The 20612-nt window shown below is 38.2% G+C and overlaps 1 protein-coding gene across 1 annotated transcript in view; it reads left to right on the top strand.

Annotated features, from left to right (window-relative positions):
- The window catches only part of LOC150085759 (uncharacterized), a 144388-nt gene that overhangs the window by 37835 nt on the left and 85941 nt on the right, over nt 1-20612 (top strand). The window contains exon 4 of the mRNA XM_090374685.1: nt 5010-5337. The gene's annotated coding sequence lies outside the window, so the exon portion shown is untranslated. The remainder of the gene's footprint in view (nt 1-5009; nt 5338-20612) is intronic.

The following is a 20612-nucleotide window of genomic DNA, read 5'->3' as shown; positions in this document are numbered from 1 at the left end:
TCCCATTGGCATTGAGCATGCTCAAACCATTCAAAGCCTTATACACCTCTATCAGATCACCTCGCCGGTGCCTAGTCTCCAGACTCTGTAATTTGCAAAACTTAAGCCTTTCTTCGTAAGAGCACCCCTTTGTTCCATTCACTAATCTTGTTGCCCTTCTCTGTACCTGTTCCAGCAGCTCTACATCCTTCTTGAAATGAGGCCTCCAGACCTGTATACAGTACTCAAGATGTGGCCTTACCATTGCCTTATACAAGGGAATAATCACCTCCTTATCCCTGCTAGAAAAATTCCTGTATATCATTGACAAGACACCATGAGCTACTCTTGCAGCTCGTCTGCACTGCTCAGAGAACTTCATATCTGCCTGCACAATTACCCCCAGGTCCTTTTCATTCTCCACCACTGTCAGTGTAGTACCGCAGAGTTGATACGTTGCATCAACTCTAATGTTAAATCTTGAACCGCAATTGTCAGTGTTGAACCTCAGAACCCCACTTCACAGTCCCTCTGTCAATTTTTTTCTTTGTTTTTCTCTGCAGTGTGCCTTGATTCATGATATAAACCGTGCCAAACATTGTATCATCTGCAACTTGTACAAAAAGCTTGATATGCCCTTGTCAGTATTATTAACAATACTGCTCTTATCAGTATTGTTAATAAATATTGTAAACAGTAAGGGGGAGGGGGAAGTGCTGAACCTCAGGGGACTTCACTAATAACATTAGTCAAAAAAGAACAGCATCCATTTATAATTACTCTGCCTTCACCCACTCAACCATCCCTTTGTCTATAGCAGTATTTTCCCCTTAATACCACACTATCCAATTTGTATAGCCATCTTTCATCTGGAACTGCCGAAAAAAGTTTTACTTAACTTTAAATATATGTCAAAATTGTTGTTTATCTCCAGTTCTTTTGTTGCTAATTGGTCAGGCAAATTCCTTCATAACAAACCCATGTTGTGATTTCTGTATAATTCAATTCCATTTAATGACTTATTTAATCAAGTGTGGTCCACACCACAGAGTAACGCTGCCCCTCTTTGTTACCAGGCAATACTAGATTGCAGATGATCCTTATCTGCCGGTGCAATACCACCACTTTGTTTATTTGAGGCTTGAAGTGATGGAATCCATGTTTAGTCTCCAGAGCAAAGTTCCAGAACCCCCTTCACCATCTCTTCCATCATGTAGTATGATTGATGTCTTTTGAGGTTATGATGGACATCATGGTGAGATCCAATCTTCCTTATGGTGCAGCTCTAAAATAGTGTTCAGGTTGAGTGCTAGATAGTCCACTAGACTGAACCAGTTAGTAACTAATCAGCTAATGTATAATCTTGCTGCCTCCACTCTGCCAGAATGGAACTGGAGGGTGTCCAAGTAGTGTGTATGCAATTGCATTGTTGAAGCCATGTTATATCAGGGAGCTGATATGTGAAGGTGGTATTCTTGTTGTGTGTATGCCCTATCCTAAAATTTTTATACTTCCTACAGCATGTTCTTCCCACATTTTCTTACTACTGAATACATCATGAATAGTTAAACTAATAGAACAAGCTTATCTGTGAAAACTCTAATCCTACCAAACACTTCCTCTTTCATTTTACAAATATACATGGTCTCAGTTCCAATCTTAGTGATGTCCATTTTCACTTAGTCTGCCAAACCCCATGTACTTTTTCTGACAATCCCAATTATCGGTTGATTCAACCATTGCTCATCTCAGTTCTAATTATTTGCTGTATGATTACTTTCGCTTCAAAGGTGGTATTTGTGCCTGTATCTACTCTGACATTTCCTGTCAGAGACTTAGAATTTGAAATCTGCTCTTTTCGATCTCCACTGGCTTAAAATTTTTACCTCCATTAAAATTTCTGTCAAATTCATATGTTGCCTCTATCGTTCTTCCAACTCCACTAATCATTTGGAACACTTTGACTTTCACCCTTTGAACTTGACTTTCTCCAGTCGAACTTTCCTAACGGTGAGATGATTTTCCTTGCTTCTTTTAATGTTCACAGCTCCAACGTGGCTAACATTTTCTAGTCACATGGACCCAGCTGGTTGCGATGCTAAGCCTTTTGTAATTACTAATGTCCTTGCACAGATTGTTTATTTACCTACCAGAATACCAAACAAAACTAACCATACAGCCAATGCCCTTTATTCCCCCCCCCCCCACACACACACAAACAACCTTTCTAAGTACATAGTTGTGGTGAGCAGTCCTCTAGGCACCTCAGATTTCAACTTGGTAATGGGCTCTTCTCCATTGGAGCCTTTCTCATGGCTGTTCGCAATTTTGTGTTGTTTGGTGTTACAAGAATGCAAAATGGGATGGTCTGTGAGAATTTTTTTCTTCTTTCTCTTTGTCAGCTTAGTGTTGAATCTTCTGATCAACATTTGCTCCAGATCATGTCAGTGAGATTATTTTTGCAGGAATGAAATTCTTTATTCCACACTCCACCTTAAAAAAAAAAAAAGTTGTCCTTTATTTAAACTTTGGTTTTCCAATAAATGTTCTAAAGCTTTTCAAAATAAGAGTGTTGTTTACTCCAGTCAGCTTCCTCCAAATCTCCAGGTTCATTTCAAGCATCCTGGTCTCTTGCTAAAGCTATTGGCCACAACTTTTCCCATCTCTATTTCCACTTCTGTCAAAACCAGGTGGTTGTATTGCAACCTCAACTAAAGATAAAGCTGAACTGCTAGCATTCTATTTTTTTTTTTATATCTCATGTATTGATGATTTTGGTAAACCACCTCCTACCATTTCCAGTACACCCCATTCAATGCCTTCTGTGAAAAGGATGTCAGAAGGATTTAATCAACCTTGATGCTAAGAAAGCTTGAGGTCCTTATGGTATTTCTCCACTTGTTCTCAAAACCAGCTCTTGTGCTTACTCCTTTTCTGTGTTGCTTTTTTTTTTTTTACCTTTCTTATTCTACAGGTGTTTTGCCCTTCTGCTTGGAAATTTGCTTATATCCATCCACTTCCAGAAATTTATTAACCACCAACTCCTAAACTGGCTAGAAACCTTCCATCTGATCAATAATTGCCAGTATGGTTTCCGTCAGTATCAATTCATTGATGATATATTGGCTTATGTTACTCATGTTCCACCTTGTCCAATTCAATGGACAAGGTGTAACTCATGCTGTTGCTCTTGACATTTCAATGGGTGTTGATCATGTTTGGCCTAAATGGCTTCTACATAAGCTTTCATCTTTTGGTTTGCCAACTGTTTTTGTAATTGGGTATCCAGTTTTCCCTCTGACTGCAGGCAGGGATAGATCGCTCTGTCTTCTAACATCTCTACTAATGCAGGTGTTTTCTTCCACTCTTTTCCTTTTGTATATTAATGACCTTCTTCTGTTGATTGGAAATCCTATCCATAGTTTGATTGTGGTAGCACATTGCATTCCACCTTCCAGTTTAAGAAACCTCGCCCTGCAGAAACAGCTTCTCAAGTATCGACTTCCATTTCCCTAAATGCTGATCTCCAGGTAATTCTCCACTGGGGCAAAATAACCTAGTTAATTTCAATCCTTCTAAAACTCAGTCCTGTCATATATCACAAAAAAAAAAGTTCTGTTCCTATTCTTATTTTCAATGACAGTCAGATCTCGTGTATTGATTCTAGATAAGATCATATCTGTATTAGGGATTACACTGACTTCTAATATCTCTTGGCATAAGCATATCACAAATATTTCTTCTTCTTCTGCATCTTAAAAACTGGGTTTTCTCCTTTTTTTTGGTGCTACTTTTCTTCCAAAAACTGTTCACTGTACAAATCAAAAATCTGCCTGACCATGGAATATTGTTCCCACATCTGGGATGGTGCCCCCAAAACCTTTCTCAGGCTTCTAGATTCCATTCAAAAGAGGGTAGTTAATTAATTACCTATCTCTAAGTCTGTAAGTGAGAAAAGTTTCTCAACTCTGTCTCATGGACAATCTGTTTCTGCTGCATGTCTTTTCTATAGATAGTCCAATGGTACTGTTCTTCTGAATTTGTTTCTATAATTCACGCTCTCTCATCCAAAGCAGTCTGAACACGTGCTGCAACCAATCAGCATCCTTTTACTGTCCAACTTCAAACTCGCAGAACAGACTTTTTCTTCCTCATTTACTTCTTCAACATCCATTTTCTAGTACAACCTCTATTCAAATATATTTTCTGAAAATTGCAATTTACAGAAATTGAAGTCTTGTGTCACAAGTATCTACTTTCATCTTCTTAGTCTTCAACCCATGCAAGGTACTAAGTACTATTGGTTCTATTACCACTTGTTCTTGGGGTTTTCATTAAAAAAAAAAATCGCTGACTCCTTTATCTTCTTTTTAACAGAAGTCTATTAATATGGGTCTATAATTGTTCACATCACCCTTTTTTCCAGCTTTGTGAATACCAGAGATGTTTGCATGTCTCCAGTCTGTATTGAACTCTCCTGAATTCAAGGATGCCCTCATAATTATGGCCAAGGATTTGCTTAACTTTTTTTGCTGTTTGCTTTATTATAACTGGATAGATCTCATGAGCTCCAGGTGCCTTATTTGCTTTTAGCATTAGCATTGCCGAGGGTTAGGTTAGGAATTCTTTGCTTCTTTTCTTTGCATTCATAGCCAGACTTTCACAGACTTCCTTAGCTTGACTAACACTTTGTTGACCTGATTGCAGACTAGTTTTATTTACTGTAGGATTCCATGCTAATTTATAATCATCTCACACATTGTTCTTCTCTGCTGCTAGTCTCATCAGTTCGTATTACATCCATTCAGGTCTAAACCTTAACAATATCTCTTTGTTTATATGAAAAACTTAAGTAGCCTCTAATTACTTCCCTGAATGCCTTCCATTTAGAATTTGCAGCTGATAATATTGGTTGGTCTTTCTCTTTTATAGGCCTAATGACTAATGAGTATATAATGAATAACTATATAGACAAATAGATTAGGCCAATTTATCAGAATGTCTTATAATGGGTGATTTTAACTTTCCAGATATTGACTGGATTGATGGGTTGATCACTCACACAGCAGACCTTTGTGGATTTATTGGATGACTGTTTTCTAAACTACCATGTTAGAGAGGAGAGACAGGAATATTCTTGATCTTATTATCAGCATTGACCTTTTATACATTAAGAATCTGCAGATAAAAGCAACACTAAGTAATTGATCACAGAGTGTAGAGTGGGATCTACTAACTGCTGTCAAAGGTGAAGGGGAGATTTTTCTTTACAAAGGTGACTTCAGTGGTCTGAGATGGTTTTTAAATTCTATTCGGTGTATCACATGATGATGTTAAGAACAGAAAATTCTATGGCAGGTGTGTCCACTAGTATATTCAAAAAGATCTACTTTTTTGATGTTTGCCTAACTGTGATTTACTTTTTTTTAGGGTGCATTTATTGAGCAATGTATATATATATATATTTTTTTTTCTTTGACATGCAAAACTCATCATGCATTGTTAATTATGCAAAAAATTACATATATAAATGTGATCAAAACATAAAATTCACATCCATGCAATTGTTTTCAGTACATTCTTGCAAATTAGGATACTTGTCTTCTGATAAATATTTCCAGAAATTTTTCTTGTGAGCGCTTGTTTTGATATAGATATCATTTTGCAGCATGATTATGTCTGTCTCAAGTGAAAGATTATCCATTTTAAACAAAGATAAGTTTTTTCTGCATTTGCATTCTTTTCTTCTTTTATGCTTGTGTTAGCATTATCATTAGTAGAGGCATATGATGCAAGAAAGCAAGCTTATGCAGCATCAGCCAAAAAAAAAAAAAAAACCAACACTTCCATTTCACCCCTCCGTTCGTTCGAAATACCTGTCCAGCTGAGCCTTATTTATTTAAGCTATCAACTTCCATAACAAGGGATGGATGGAAGTCTGTTCCACCAACCAACTACCCGCTGGCTAAAGGCAAATTTCCGCACATCTATCCTCATCTGTCTTTCCTCAATCTGAATTTATGCCCTCTCAGGTGATTATTCTGAGCAAGAGGAAGAATCCCATCGGCATTGAGCATGCTCAAACCATTCAAGGCTTTATACACCTCTATCAGATCACCTCGCCGGTACCTAGTCTCCAGACACTGTAATTTGCTAAACTTAAGCCTGTCTTCGTAAGAGCAACCCTTTGTTCCATTCACTAATCTTGTTGCCCTTCTCTGTACTCGTTCCAGCAGCTCTACATCCTTCTTGAAATGAGGCTTCCAGACCTGTATACAGTACTCAAGGTGTAGCCTGACCATTGCCTTATACAAGGCAAAATTCCTGTATATCATTGACAAGACACCATGAGCTACTCTTGCAGCCCGTCTGCACTGCTCAGAGAACTTCATATCTGCCTGCACAATTACCCCCAGGTCCTTTTCATTCTCTACCACTGTCAGTGTAGTACCACAGAGTTGATACGTTTCTCTGGGGGTTGCTGTTTCCCATATGTAGTACTTTACATTTGTCAATGTTAAACTTCATTTGCCACCTCTCAGCGCATCTGCTCAACCTTTCCAGATCCTGTTGCAGCAGCATAGCGTCAGTAGAGTCCTTAACAACCCTGCCAACCGTTGTATCGTCTGCAAGCCTGGACATTAAGCTTGATATACCGTCATCAATATCATTTATAAATACAGAAAACAATAATCGACCCAACACTGAACCCCGAGGGACTCCACGAATAACATTAGTCCACGATGAGTAGTGTCCATTGATTACTACTCTCTGTCTTCTCCCACTCAACCATCCCTTTATCCATAGCAGCAGTTTGCCTCCAATGCCACACTGCTCCAATTTGTGCAGCAGTCTTCCATGTGCAACAGTATCAAAAGCCTTTCTAAGATCCAAATATATAATATCAAAGTTATTCCCTGCATCCAGTTCTTTTGTGACTGCATCATAGTATCCAAGAGGCAAGAGGTCAGGCAAGACCTTCCCTTAACAAAACCATGCTGTGTCTGAGCTATAACTGAATTCTTGTCAAGATGATCCTGCAGTGCTTCTTTAACCAGTGCTTCCATTAATTTTCCTGGAACAGAAGTTAAACTCACAGGTCTATAATTACTTGTGTCAGTCTTTGATCCTCCTTTGTGAATTGGAGTCACATTTGCATATCTCCAGTCCATGGGTACCTCCCCTGAGTCCAAGGAAGCTCTCATAATTATGGCTAAGGGTTTGCTTACTTCCTTTGCTGCCTCCTTTAATATAACTGGATAGATCCCATCCACCCCCAGGTGCTTTTCTTGTGTTTATCTTCAACAATTTCTCCTCCACTTTACTCTCAGTTATTATAAGATTATCTAGCTTACTGCCAGAGTTGAAAACATCTCTGGCATTCCCCTCGCTGAATAACTCCTCATGTGTGAATGCTGATGCAAAATATTCATTTAGTTTGTTAGCTACCTGAGCAGGATAATCAACAGTTGAACCATCGATATCAAATGGATAAGATAAATAAAATCACACTTTGTTGAATGGATAAGATAAATAAAATCACGCTTTCAAGGTTGTTGAAATCTTAAATGTCTCTTGAACTCCTCAGAGACCACATTTTTAATTTGTTCTGTGTATCTATTATTGTCATAATTAGTACTAACTGAAATTTTTAATTGTGACCTCGTGTTTGGAAATTCAGCTAAGTTATTTTCTTCAAGTTTGGATATATGTAGATTTAATATTTACTTCTGGAATTTGTCATATGCCATAGGTAAATGAATGCTGTCAGTAAAGTTCTTAAAACAAAAATTTAGGGCTGAAAGCCTCAGACTGTGGAAAATTTCTAGGCATACAAGTTAATGCATTGCATCAAGTCTGTATGTAGTAAGCCAACTGAAATTGATTCGTGGCAATGTTTTATTTACATCTCAGTTTATGATCTTAGATCAGTTTATCCCTGCTTTGTAAGTCAAGGTTTAATTCATTCACTTTAGTTGTGATGTCTGTTAAAAATGCTAAATCTAAAAGCCAAACAGTATCATCATCCATTTGCTTGTAATTATCACTTCTTGCAACAAGGAATAACTTAATTATTTCATCCAGCAAGTCTCTGAATCTGCAAGAATTTGCTCTACGCATCTGATATCTGTATGCATTAGTAGTTCAATATGCTCAGAGTTGTCACTTTTTTCCCACTTGTTTTTCAACTTGTAATTTTACACTTGTTTGAAATGAATTAGCAATCTTAAATGTTATTTCCATGATATCTTTCATGTTCAGTATTTTAGCTCACAAGGTTTGCTGGTGAGTAATGCGGTGGTAGAAAAGAAAATCTGGAAAGTCATCATCACTTTTATGATTGTGATAAATTCAGTGTGGCAACTTGTCATAGCTGCAGCTCCATCCGTAGTTATTGTGACAAGCTTATAAATAGGTAAATGAATGCTGTGTTGGTAAAGTTCTTAAAAGAATAAAAATTTAGGGCATTCTGAAAATTTTCCGCAGTCTGAAAGCCTCAGACTGCGGAAAAGTTACTAGGCATGCAAGTTAGTTTTGTTTGTTTGTTATTTAGTTTTTTGGAGCATTAGCAGCTAAGGCCATATTGCTCTGGGGCGATATGCAGTGGTCATTCCCTGACCTTTCCGCATCCTCCGTATTTGGTGGGCGCGGGCTCGAACCCCGGTCTAATCAAGAAGCGTGTGCTACGCACTGCTGCTCCTGCCCACCTGGCTATGGAGGCACCACACGTTGCATTGCATCAAGTCTGTATGTAGTAAGCCAACTGAAGTTGATTCGTGGCATTGTTTTATTTACATCTCATATTTTGAATGCCTTCATGATGAATTGCCTGTTTGTTATGCTTTGAATAAGTAATGCTTTCGCAGTAGAGGAGGCTATTTTTACTTATTCTCAGACGATACCACCACCCAGATGGCCATTTCAGGTCTATTTGATCCTTCATTGGTGGGTGTGTAGTTGCCCAGTGGTATAAAAACTTATTGTGAAGGCATTCACAATATGAGATGTAAATAAAATGAAGCCATATAATGAATTTCATTTGATTTACTACATACAGACCTGATGCGATGCACTAACTTGTATGCCTAGTAAGTTTTCTGTAGTCTGAGGCTTTCAGCTCTAAATTTTAATTGAGTTTTAATCCACTATACACTATTTGGCATCCCTTGTATTGTGGAATTAACTTCAGAACTGGGTTGTCAGTTATTATACCACCAGGTACCTATTTACCCACCAATGAAAGAACAAATAGCCCTGAAATATCCGTCCAGGTGATGGTATCCACTGAGAATAAGTAACAATAGTCTTCTCTACTGGGGAAGCATTACTTATTCAAAGCATAAAAAACAGGCAATTCATCGTGAAGACACTCTAAGTAAGAATAGTCTTCTCTATTGGGGAATTGTTACTTGTGCAATGTATAACAAACAGGCAACTCATTCTGAAGGCATTCACAATACGAGATGTGAATAAAACTGTGCCATGTAATCAATTTCATTTGACTTAATATGTACAGACTTGATGCAGTGCACTAACTTGCATGTCTCGTTCTTAAAATTGTTTAACCTAACCTCACCTCTTTGTTCCTTTCAGTGGAATAATTGTTATTCTTCTTCTTTGGTGAAAAAGCCTTTAAAACCATTCAAATAAAAATAATAAGCTGGGTTACATCTTTTATATCTGTTGATTTGTCTGCATTGTATTGAAAATGCAGTACAATTTTCAATATCTTTCACTAATTGCCCTTTCAAATCTGAACTTATTTCATCCATTTGCTGTGTCATTGATGGCAGAATTTTTCTACCTTATTTTTAAAGTCACAAAATAAAGAATTTGCTACCTCTAAAAATGGGTCTTTAGATACTAATCCATCACTAAAAGGTTTCTTATTTTTTGCAAGAACACAACTCACCTGGTAACATTCAACTGTAGCTGTTTTTGACTTCGATGTATTTTTTGTAAGTTGACTGTTGAGCAGAAAGACATCTATTCAGTTTATAATTTTATACTTTCATAATTTACTGTCACACTGATACTTAACCACATAATTGTTATGCATCGTTGTAATATCTTTCACGATTTCCTCTTTAGTAATGAAATGGTAGCATTGCAAATTAAACAACATTTATTACTGATAATTACAAAGAACGTACCCCATCTCCTATTTTTCATTGTAGTGATAAGTCTGTCATTTTGGTATTCATTGAATCTCACTATAAAAAATAATTTATATTATAAATTATATACACTGGTAAAGTTAATTAATAAAAATTTAAGAAAAAGTTAAAGTTACAGTGTACTGAAGTGCACTCTCACATAGTCAATGGACTCCTAATGGAAATAAGAGCTAAGGGAATTGTAGCACTTCACTATTTCACATGATGCAAATGATAATCACTGTTCTTTTGTCACGAGTGATCTATTGGTAACTGTGGTCCAAGAACCAATCCTTGAGGACCCCACACCCGACGTTACACCAATCTGAAGAATATCCATTAATCACAACCTTCTGCCCTGCAGCCAGCCAGCAAGCAATCCATCTTAGAATCATACCAGTGATCCCAACCTCTTCAAGCTTATACAATAACCTGTCATAAGGGACCGAGTCATATGCTTTGCTAAAATCCAAATAAACTATGTCAGAATTATTCCCTAAATCCAGCTCATGAGTAACTGTGTCAGAATAGGCTAAGTTAGTTAAGCATGATTTACCCTTAGCAAAGCCATGTTGTGTGTCCTTCAGAATGCCATTCCTATCTAAATGTCTCTGAATTGCACTCTTAATCACTGCCTCTAAGATTTTTCCTTCCACTGAAGTCAGACTAACCAACAGCCTGTATTACCAACTTCACTCTTAGAACCACTTTTATGTATTGGTGATATATGGGCACTTTTCCAATCCAAAGCCATCCCTCTTGAGTCCAAAGTTACCCTCATAATTAACCTCAGTGGTTCAGTACACTCTCTTATGCTCTCCCTCAAAACTAGAGTATATGGCATCAACTCCTGGAGCCTTACTTGCCTTTATGCTCAAAGGTTTTTATAAACAGTCATCTGTAATTATGACCACTAATTTCACATGGCTCAGCCTCACTCGCACTGCCTCTTGTCAGCATAAAGGGTCTTTCGTCAGTAAAGACAGATGCAAAGTACCTGTTCAATTCATTCACAACATCAGCATCAGTGGACTGTCTAATACTTTACCACACTCATATATCACAGTTTGATGTAAGAAATATATACAGTTGATTCCGGTTATTTGGGACACGTCGGGACTAGTGCATTTTGGCCCGATTAAGCGGCTGTCCCAATTATCTGAAGTTTCACGTAAATAGTTAAAAATACAATGGATACCCGTTTTGCAATTGGTTCACTATACAATCAAATTGCATTACGATGGACTCACCATAGTAAAGTACCGTTCACTATACGATGTGTAATAAGCGCCAGTCATTATGATCACGTTTGTGAATTGAATTTTAATTCTATTAAACAGCGATTCTAATTAGCAAAAATAGGAAGAATATTATCCACAGGCTACAAAAGTAAAGATATATTAAGCACACAAATTTACCTTTTATTACTTTACCAATTAAAAAATTAAATGATATGTGATAATCGGAATAATTAATACCTACTGTAATATGTACATACTAACTAGTTGGAGCAATATGGCCTTAGTTGCTAATGCTCCTAAAAACCAAATAATAGCAATAACAACTAACTAGTTGACATTTCTGTTCACTGACATTTGTGGGTTGGGGGTTAAAATTTAAAACAGTAAAAAGATAAGCAATCAATAACAAAGAACACGGCACACACAAATTGCAAGTAACACAATATGCGCAAGTGAGAACGGAGTAACAAGTCATGAAGCTTTAAAAATAGGAATGAAGAGAAGATTCTGAAAATTAATTTTTTTTATGTGATTGAAGATTTCATGGAAGTGTAAATACATCTCACCATAATAACGCACAGAATTCCAACTGTTGGTATTATCGCAAATTCAGTAAGATCAAGTTTACTATCCATTTATGATAGATTACACTAACAGAAAAGCCCAATAAACGGGTGACTACCAGTTGTTTCTATTGTTTTATGGTTGTGACCTCCAGAAATCAGACCGAACCACGTGGTACGGCCAGAGACAATCGCAGGGTAATCTCCAGTGCTGCGGTCTCCTGCCCCGATTAAACGGCATGTTGTCCCAATTAAGCGAAGTAAATATTTTCTTGATCGGGTTCTGTTTTTTAAGATTTGCTCCAAATAAACGGCTGCCCCGATTAACCAGTTGGCTAAATAACCGGAATCCACTGTGTGTGTGTGTGTGTGTGTGTGTGTGTGTGTGTGTGTGTGTGTGTGTGTGTACAGTGCTTTTTTTTGTAAAAGAATAGGTGCCTACTCATTTTTTGCTATCAGGAAAAATTGAAAATTAAAAGGATATGAAAAGTACTCTAAAATTTTTTTTTCCTTCTTGATATTGTTACTTTAGTGGTAATTTGGATTAAGAACAACAAATTTAGTATATTAAACAGTTTATTAAGCATAAACTTATTATTCAAGTATATAAAAAAATAAGTAAAATAAGTAAATAAATTGGTCAACCTACTGAGTTCCGGGTACTCAGGATGAAGGGTCCGTAGTCACTAATGGTCATTAATGTAGTATCTCAAATAGAACTTTTTGGTAACTGAAAAAAGTTTCTAGTACCCAGGCTTGACCTAAAACTGAGGAACTAACGAAAACGTCTATTTAAGACTTTCCAGTTGTTGTGAATGACAAGGGTGGGAGAAGCGACTCGACTTCTTCCTGGAGAAGCAACTAAACTCTTGGGGAGAAGCGACTGGCAAGTGAGAGCCATGCGAGGCTCCACGCCGGTACCTACCCACCACTGCCACCTCAACATTGGCTCTCTGGGTATTTCCTTGCCGGGACAACTCCAGCTTCGAAAATTTTTAAAAAATACTTCTTGTCACAAAATTTATAAATGACCTATAAAGGTTATTTATTAACAAAAAAAAAAAAAAAACTGCAGCCATTATCAACCCACTGCATGATGGAAGCCCTAACAATTCATGGCGAGGGAAATGGACCATAATCTGCCACGCTGGTTGGCAGATCGACCATACTTAGCAGTCAGGGGTTTGAACCCCGGTCTACTGGAGGAGCATATGGTACTCCCGCTCCTGACCACTTGGCTACGGAGGCCATTTATTAACTAACTATTTAGCAACATTTTTGTCACGAAAAGGAGAGTTACTTAGTACAAAGAAGCATGCTATCGAAGTACAATAAATTTTTTTTTTAACACAAAAAGTAAATGATAGATTTCAATGGGAATAGTTTTCCCTTGATAAGCATCGAATAATGCATAGCTAATCTGATTTTTAAATTTTTAGCTCCATTAGCGACAGAAATAGGGGGGGGGGACATGAAAATTGGTCACATTTTCCTGTCTGGCACCGCCATTTTTTAAAAATAATTTTAATATTAAGTTTTAAACCTACTCATTTGTGCTCTTTCCAGTGGTGTATAATAAGCTGTAGGTTGTCGACATTTTTTGTCCCCCCCACATTTTACCCCTCCATTTCTCAGAAAATTTTTTGTCAACAACGATCAATATGGCGTTATGTTGGCCCACATGATGTACAAATCCATGCAAAATTTCGAGTCAATAGGTTGAGTGGTTCCAGAGATACAATGCTGTGACGGATGGACAGACAGACAACCGAGTGACATTATAAGGGTCCTTTGTTAGACTATGGACTCTAAAACTAGTAATTAAAAATAATTCCACAATAAAGTTTTTTTTGTAGAATATTCAAATTTTTATTAAGTTCTCATCCGACACCCTATGCCGACTTTTCTTCCTCTTTGTGTGTCAGTTGTTGCCCAAAGCAACCACGAATCGACATGTTTGCTGGATCGAAGCGGGTCAGTGGCGGCCTATTTTAAGAAACAGTAGTGAAGAAACTGTTTTTGTTATTAACGAAGCTCTTGTTGGGCTGGTGATCAGATTCATTTGTGAAAATCCTCGTTCACATTGACTTGATGAAATTGGTATCGTACTCAGAGTGTCCATCAAATGCTTCAATTCTTCCGAAACCATCTTTTCAATTAGGTATTCCCAAAATCCACGAATTGCATCTCTTTCATTTAACTGTAATTGACAATTTTCTAACTTCATTTTCACCAAATGGCAACAATTCATATTTAGAAGGTTTTAATACCTTCATTGTCCTTGTTTTCCTTCTCTTGTCAATGATGTTGTCATTAGTTCTTAAATTTGATTTTTTTTTTTTTTTTTTTTGAAACTGTTCAAAATGTCAGCGTCATTTGGATATTCAGGTACTGTGACCGTGTAAAAAGAGATAGGGAAAATTTACGGAAAAATGTCGATAACGCACTTCCGCAAAAGAACAGATGATTATTTTTTGGGGTAAAAGAAAATCATGCTCTCCTAATTCTTGAACGGGGCACTTACAGTTGATTCACAGTGGTGTCCAACCTACGGCCTGCCTAGAAAGTCAACTAAAACAGCATAAAGAAATCTAATTTTGAATATGGTCCCTGTATGGGAAAAGTTTGGACACCACTGCAGTAGAAGGTGTTGTTATTTTGGTTTTTACAAGCATTAGCAACTAAGGCCATATTGCTCCGAGGATATGTGGTGGTCATTCCGTGACCTTTCCACATCCACCATATTTGGTGGTCACGGACTCGAACCCCGGTCTAATCAAGAAGCATGTGCTACGCACTGTTGCTCCTGCCCACCTGGCTACGGAGGTGCCAGTAGAAGGTGGACCAGAGCCCATTGGGAATACCCCTTGATCTGCTCACTGTTGACCAGTGCGACTTCTCCGTATGTGGGACAAGTAGTTGGATAGGTTTTACCAGGTACCAATAAGTTGTAGAATGGTAATCCCTTTAGCTCTCTTAATTCGCATAGCAGCACAAATTGCCTGAAGGCCAGAAATGTGAACAGTGCCTACCAAATCAGTTCTTCGTTCACTATATGAAAATTTTCTTTGTTCAACGGAAAGTATTTTAAATGTAACTTCCAAGGGGAATTCAAAATAATTCGCTATAAAAGGACATCATTAAACAGAGGTCCGAGTGAATAATTTAGAGTTATAAAAATTGTTATACAGTTTTATGTGTAAAATATCTTAACAATAGACAGTGAAAAATGCAAATTTAGTTAAATAAGTTTATTTGAATAGTAGGTAAACATGTGAAAAAATTTACGGAATATTACAAATTTCGAAGTGCACTGCGTCCAAATGTCACACGTCCCTGTTAATAAAGGTGCCGGTACCATCCCAAAAAAAGCACTGTATATATATATATATATATATATATTAGCATTAGTAGAGGCATTTGATGCAAGAAAGCAAGCTTATGCAGCATCAGCCAAAAAAAAAAAAAAAAAAAAACCCACTTCCACTTCACCCCTCTGTTCGTTCAAAATACCTGTCCAGCTGAGGCTTAAACTTATTTAGGCTATCAACCTCCACCACAAGGGATGGCAGTCTGTTCCACCAACCAACCACCCGCAGGCTAAAGGCAAATTTCTGCCCGTCTATCCTACATCTGTCTTTCCTCAATTTGAATTTATGCCCTCTCAGGTGATTTTTCTGAGCTAGAGGAAGAATCCCATCAGCATTGAGCATGCTTAAACCATTCAAGGCTTTATACACCTCTATCAGATCACCTCGCTGGTGCCTAGTCTCCAGACACTGTAATTTGCAAAACTTAAGCCTTTCTTCGTAAGACACCCCTTTGTTCCATTCACTAATCTTGTTGCCCTTCTCTGTACTCGTTCCAGCAGCTCTACGTCCTTCTTGAAATGAGGCCTCCAGACCTGTATACAGTACTCTAGGTGTGGCCTGACCATTGCCTTATACAAGGGAATAATCACCTCCTTATCCCTGCTGGAAAAATTCCTGTATATCATTGACAATACTCCATGAGCTACTCTTGCAGCCCGTCTGCACTGCTCAGAGAACTTCATATCTGCCTGCACAATCACCCCCAAGTCCCTTTCATTCTCTACCACTGTCAGTGTAGTACCACAGAGTTGATACGTTGCTCTGGGGTTGCTGTTTCCCATGTGTAGTACTTTACATTTGTCAATGTTAAACTTCATTTGCCACCTCTCAGCCCATCTGCTCAACCTTTCCAGATCCTGTTGCAGCAGCATAGTGTCAGTAGTGTCCTTGACAACCCTGCCAACCTTTGTATCTTCTGCAAACCTGGACATTAAGCTTGATATACCATCATCAATATCATTTATAAATACAGAAAACAATAATGGACCCAACACTGAGCCCTGAGGGACTCCACTAATAACATTAGTCCACGATGAGCAGTGTCCATTGATTACCACTCTCTGTCTTCTCCCCCTCAACCACCCCTTTATCCATAGCAGCAATTTGCCTCCAATGTCACACTGCTCCAATTTGTGTAGCAGTCTTCCATGTGCAACAGTATCAAAAGCCTTTCTAAGATCCAAGTATATAATATCAAAGTTATTCCCTGCATCCAGTTCTTTTGTGACTGCATCATAGTATCCAATCAAGTTGGTCAGGAAAGACTTCCCCTTAACAAAACCATGCTGTGTCTGAGCTATAACTGAAGTCTTGTCTAAATGATCCTGCAGTGCTTCTTTAACCAGTGCCTCCATTAATTTTCCTGGAACAGAAGTTAAGCTCACAGGTCTATAATTACTTGTGTCAGCCTTTGATCCTCCTTTGTGAATTGGGGTCACATTTGCACATTTCCAGTCTATGGGTACCTCCCCTGAGTCCAAGGAAGCTCTCATAATTATGGCTAAGGGTTTGCTTACTTCCTTTGCTGCCTCCTTTAATATAACTGGATAGATCCCATCCACCCCAGGTGCCTTTCTTGTGTTTATCTTCAACAGTTTCTCCTCCACTTTACTCCCAGTTATTTCAAGATTTTGTAGCTTACTGCTAGAGTTGAATACACCTCTGGCATTCCCCTTGCTGAATAACTCCTCATGTGTGAATGTCGATGCAAAATATTCATTTAGTTTGTTAGCTACCTGAGCAGGATCATCAACAGTTGACCCATCAATATCAAGTGGACCAATCTGATTCATCCCCTTCCTTCTAGAGTTTACATAAGTAAAGAACTCTTTGCTGTTTTTCTTTGCCTCCCTTGCCAAGGATTTCTCGTAATCTGCCTTCGCCTGCCTAACCTCCTTTGTAACTTGGTTGCATATCAACGTGTATCTATCATAGGCTTCTGTGTCATGTGTTAATTTGTAAGTATCCCATGCATTTTTCTTCTCTGCCATATGTCTCATTAGTTCATCTGACATCCATTTTGGCCTAAACCTTGAACAATATTTCTTAGTTGGTATGTAAAGCCTAGTAGCTTCCAAGATAAGTTCTTTGAATGCTTCCCATTTTGAATTGGCTGTTGGTAACATCATCAGTTGGTCCCACTGTATAGAATTTAAATACTGTCTCAGTCCATCGTAGTCGCCTTTACGGAAGCAATAACCCTTCCCTTTACCCCTAATGGTAGTTACCTCTTTCAGTAAATCCCACTTCAGCACACTGTGATCACTGCCACCTAGTGGTTCATTTATCTGCAGATTCTTAATGCATGAAGAATCACTGCTGATAATCAAATCAAGAGTATTACTCCCTCTAGTTGCCTCCCGAACATGCTGATGTAGAAAACAATCATCCAATAAATCCACAAAAGCCCTGCTAGTGTGTGAGTAACCAGCCCCCAAATTCCAGTCAATATCTGGGAAATTAAAATCTCCCATTATAAGACTCTCTGATTTACTGGCTCACTCTATTTCCCTGTACAGTTTCTTATTATACTCATCAGAGTCATTAGGCCTATAGCACACTCCTACTCTCAATTTTGATCTCCCAATGCTTATGTCACACCAAACTGACTCAACACTGCACTGTCCAGCGATGTCGACTGGCTTCACTTCCTTGGTTTTTATGTGTTTCTTAACTAATAGCATAACCCCTCCCCCCTTCCTATCCTGTCTATCCTTTCTGTAGACGTTGTACTCCCCAAATTGCAGTTCTGCATCCCTTATGTCTGTGTGACACCACGTCTCTGATATCCCAACAGTATCTGCCTTTGATGTTTTGAGCAATACCTCAAATTCATCAAATTTATTTACTAAACTCCTAGCATTGGTGTACACGCAAGTATACCTGCACCTGTTTCTATTCTTAGCTACCCTAACACAACCCATGTGTTTACTTGTACCGCAATGGCTCCCAGCAGTCTCTGAAATACCATGCATCTTGTTTTTCAGGCTTCTGCTCATTCTAATAGAAGCAGTGCAAGAATCTCTTTCACCTCTGCCAGTGGCTACTGTCAATCTATTGGTCTTTGTCTCCCCCCAAGCTAGCAGTTTTCCGACCCACCTAACACTGCCTCGATAGCATCAGCAAATATTCTTGCACCCTTTCTATTTAAGTGTATCCCATCCCTGTAGAAGCAATCTCTCCTGTTAACAAGTACAGTCCAGGCTGAAAAAAATTCTACCCCTTGAGCCTTGCACAATCCGTCCAGGGCCGATTTGATTCAGAAGGCTCTCATCACATACTCCCTCCTATTGTGTCTGGGCAGAATTGCAGACACTTTCAAATTCAACCCTAATTCTCGGCTTTTGTTCAACAGTGACCTGTACTTGTTAAGTAATTCTGCCGGTCTCCTACTCTTAATATTATTAGTGCCAACGTGTACAACTATATCACCTTTTGTGCCCTTAAAAGATGATATTCGCTCTACAACGTCATCAACCTTTGCCCCTAGCAGACATACCCTGGTCCGGTTCCACCTATCTTTTTTACAAAGCATGTTCCCCGTTTCCCTGACAATAGAGTCACCAATAACTACTAGTTCCTTCGGGACCAGCGCATTCTGCCTTGGGGGTTGTCTCTGTGTCACGCGATGCCCAAGTGCAATCTCTGGCGTTGATGTGGGCAGCTGAGAGCTTGATGGGCCCCTCAATTTAGTTCCTTCGAGGGCATCCACCCTGTCCTTCAAGCTCTCATATAGGCCCACAAGAACGCCGAGTTGTTGCCTGATATCGATACACTCCTTGCATCGCGCACACACACAAAGACATCCCCCTTGGCAGTATCATGTCCCGTACCCGATTGCTCTGCAAACATCAAGCAAACAGTGCATTTTATAAGGCTGTGAGTCAGAGGACAACTGCTCCCCCCTCAGTTCTACTCTGAGCCACAGCGCTTCCATTAGCTTGAGCCTTTTGCTTTGCTGCTCTGGTCTGAGTCATGATTCTATTAATTTATTAATTAATTATAATTAATTATGTTATGTTATTAATTATGTTAAATATAATTAATTATATTACGTTTGTAATCTAAGTCGTTATATGTATTTATTTAAACGTACAGTTTAACTGCTAACGAAGTTCAACTAACGCTATCTAGTACGGCATACAACTATCGTATCACAATGGCGGGAAAATTACGAACGTAGCGGAGTTGAAACACGTGGAAACCTTTACCGATACTTTTATGCAATTACAAGGCCGAGTAAGGAATAAATACACCAAGTTAATCAGAAAATCACAAAATAATGTTATACTACTAAATTTAAATCAAAAGTTTTAGAAAAACAATAATTTCAAATCAATAAATAAGAAAAATCCACTTAGCGGCTTGGAACACGACCGTCTCTAGTAGCCTCGTCAGCAGACTCGATATATATATATACACACATTGAAACTTCCCTTTAACGGACAGCCATGGGGAACGAGAATTTGTCCATTAGAGAGAAGTGTCCGCTAACAAGAAGTCCGAGGGAGAAAAAAAAAAAGAAAGAAAAATCGTTAAATGTTTAATGTAAAATTAAATTAAAATATATACAGATTTTGAACAATATTTTTGTAAATAATATACATACAATTGTGCTATGCATATTATGACTTTATCTTAAGAAAAATACATACACTAATCACTTATTTTCTTCTGCACCTTCTTCCGGCTGATAATTTTGTTTTCAACATTTGTTTGGAGTGAAGAAACCATCGAAAGTCCTTCAGTATCTTCTTCAGTGGCGAAAAACATTTTTAAACAATTGATTTGTATGAGCGCTTCCATTTTCATCGGTGGTTGGTCATTAATATGTTCTTCGACAGAATGACCTCCTTCCATTTCTTCATCCTCATGAGGATCTTCTTCAACAATATTGATGATAATGTCGTTGATATCTAGAGCAGAATCTTCTGTAGTGAGGTTCGAGTCTATATCTTTGTAGCCAGGGTCACTTGTAGCTGAAGTATCGTACATTATCAATAGGTGTTGAAGTTCTTGTTCTTCTTGTTGCTCCCATTGCTGTTCACAACTTAAATTTTTGTGTTTGAGGAGCCAGACTTTACAAAACAGTTCACGACAGTTTGTTTTCTAATTGCATTTACTGAAGAGGAAATCCATTGAATCGCATCTAGGATGCTGATTTTCTTTGCAAGGTCACTTGCACATGTTACGTCGTTCATGTTTGCAGTGAGATGTCTTAAAACACGTTTTCTGTAGTGAAGTTTAAAATTTTTTATTATCCCTTGATCCAAGGGCTGACACTCTGCAGTTGTGTTTGGT

The sequence above is a fragment of the Mastigoproctus giganteus genome, chromosome 5 (genome assembly GCF_048544385.1).
Source record: "Mastigoproctus giganteus isolate SK-2022 chromosome 5, ASM4854438v1, whole genome shotgun sequence".
In the NCBI taxonomy this organism is placed as follows: Eukaryota; Metazoa; Arthropoda; class Arachnida; order Uropygi; family Thelyphonidae; genus Mastigoproctus; species Mastigoproctus giganteus.
This window is presented reverse-complemented; position numbering and strand designations above follow the sequence as displayed.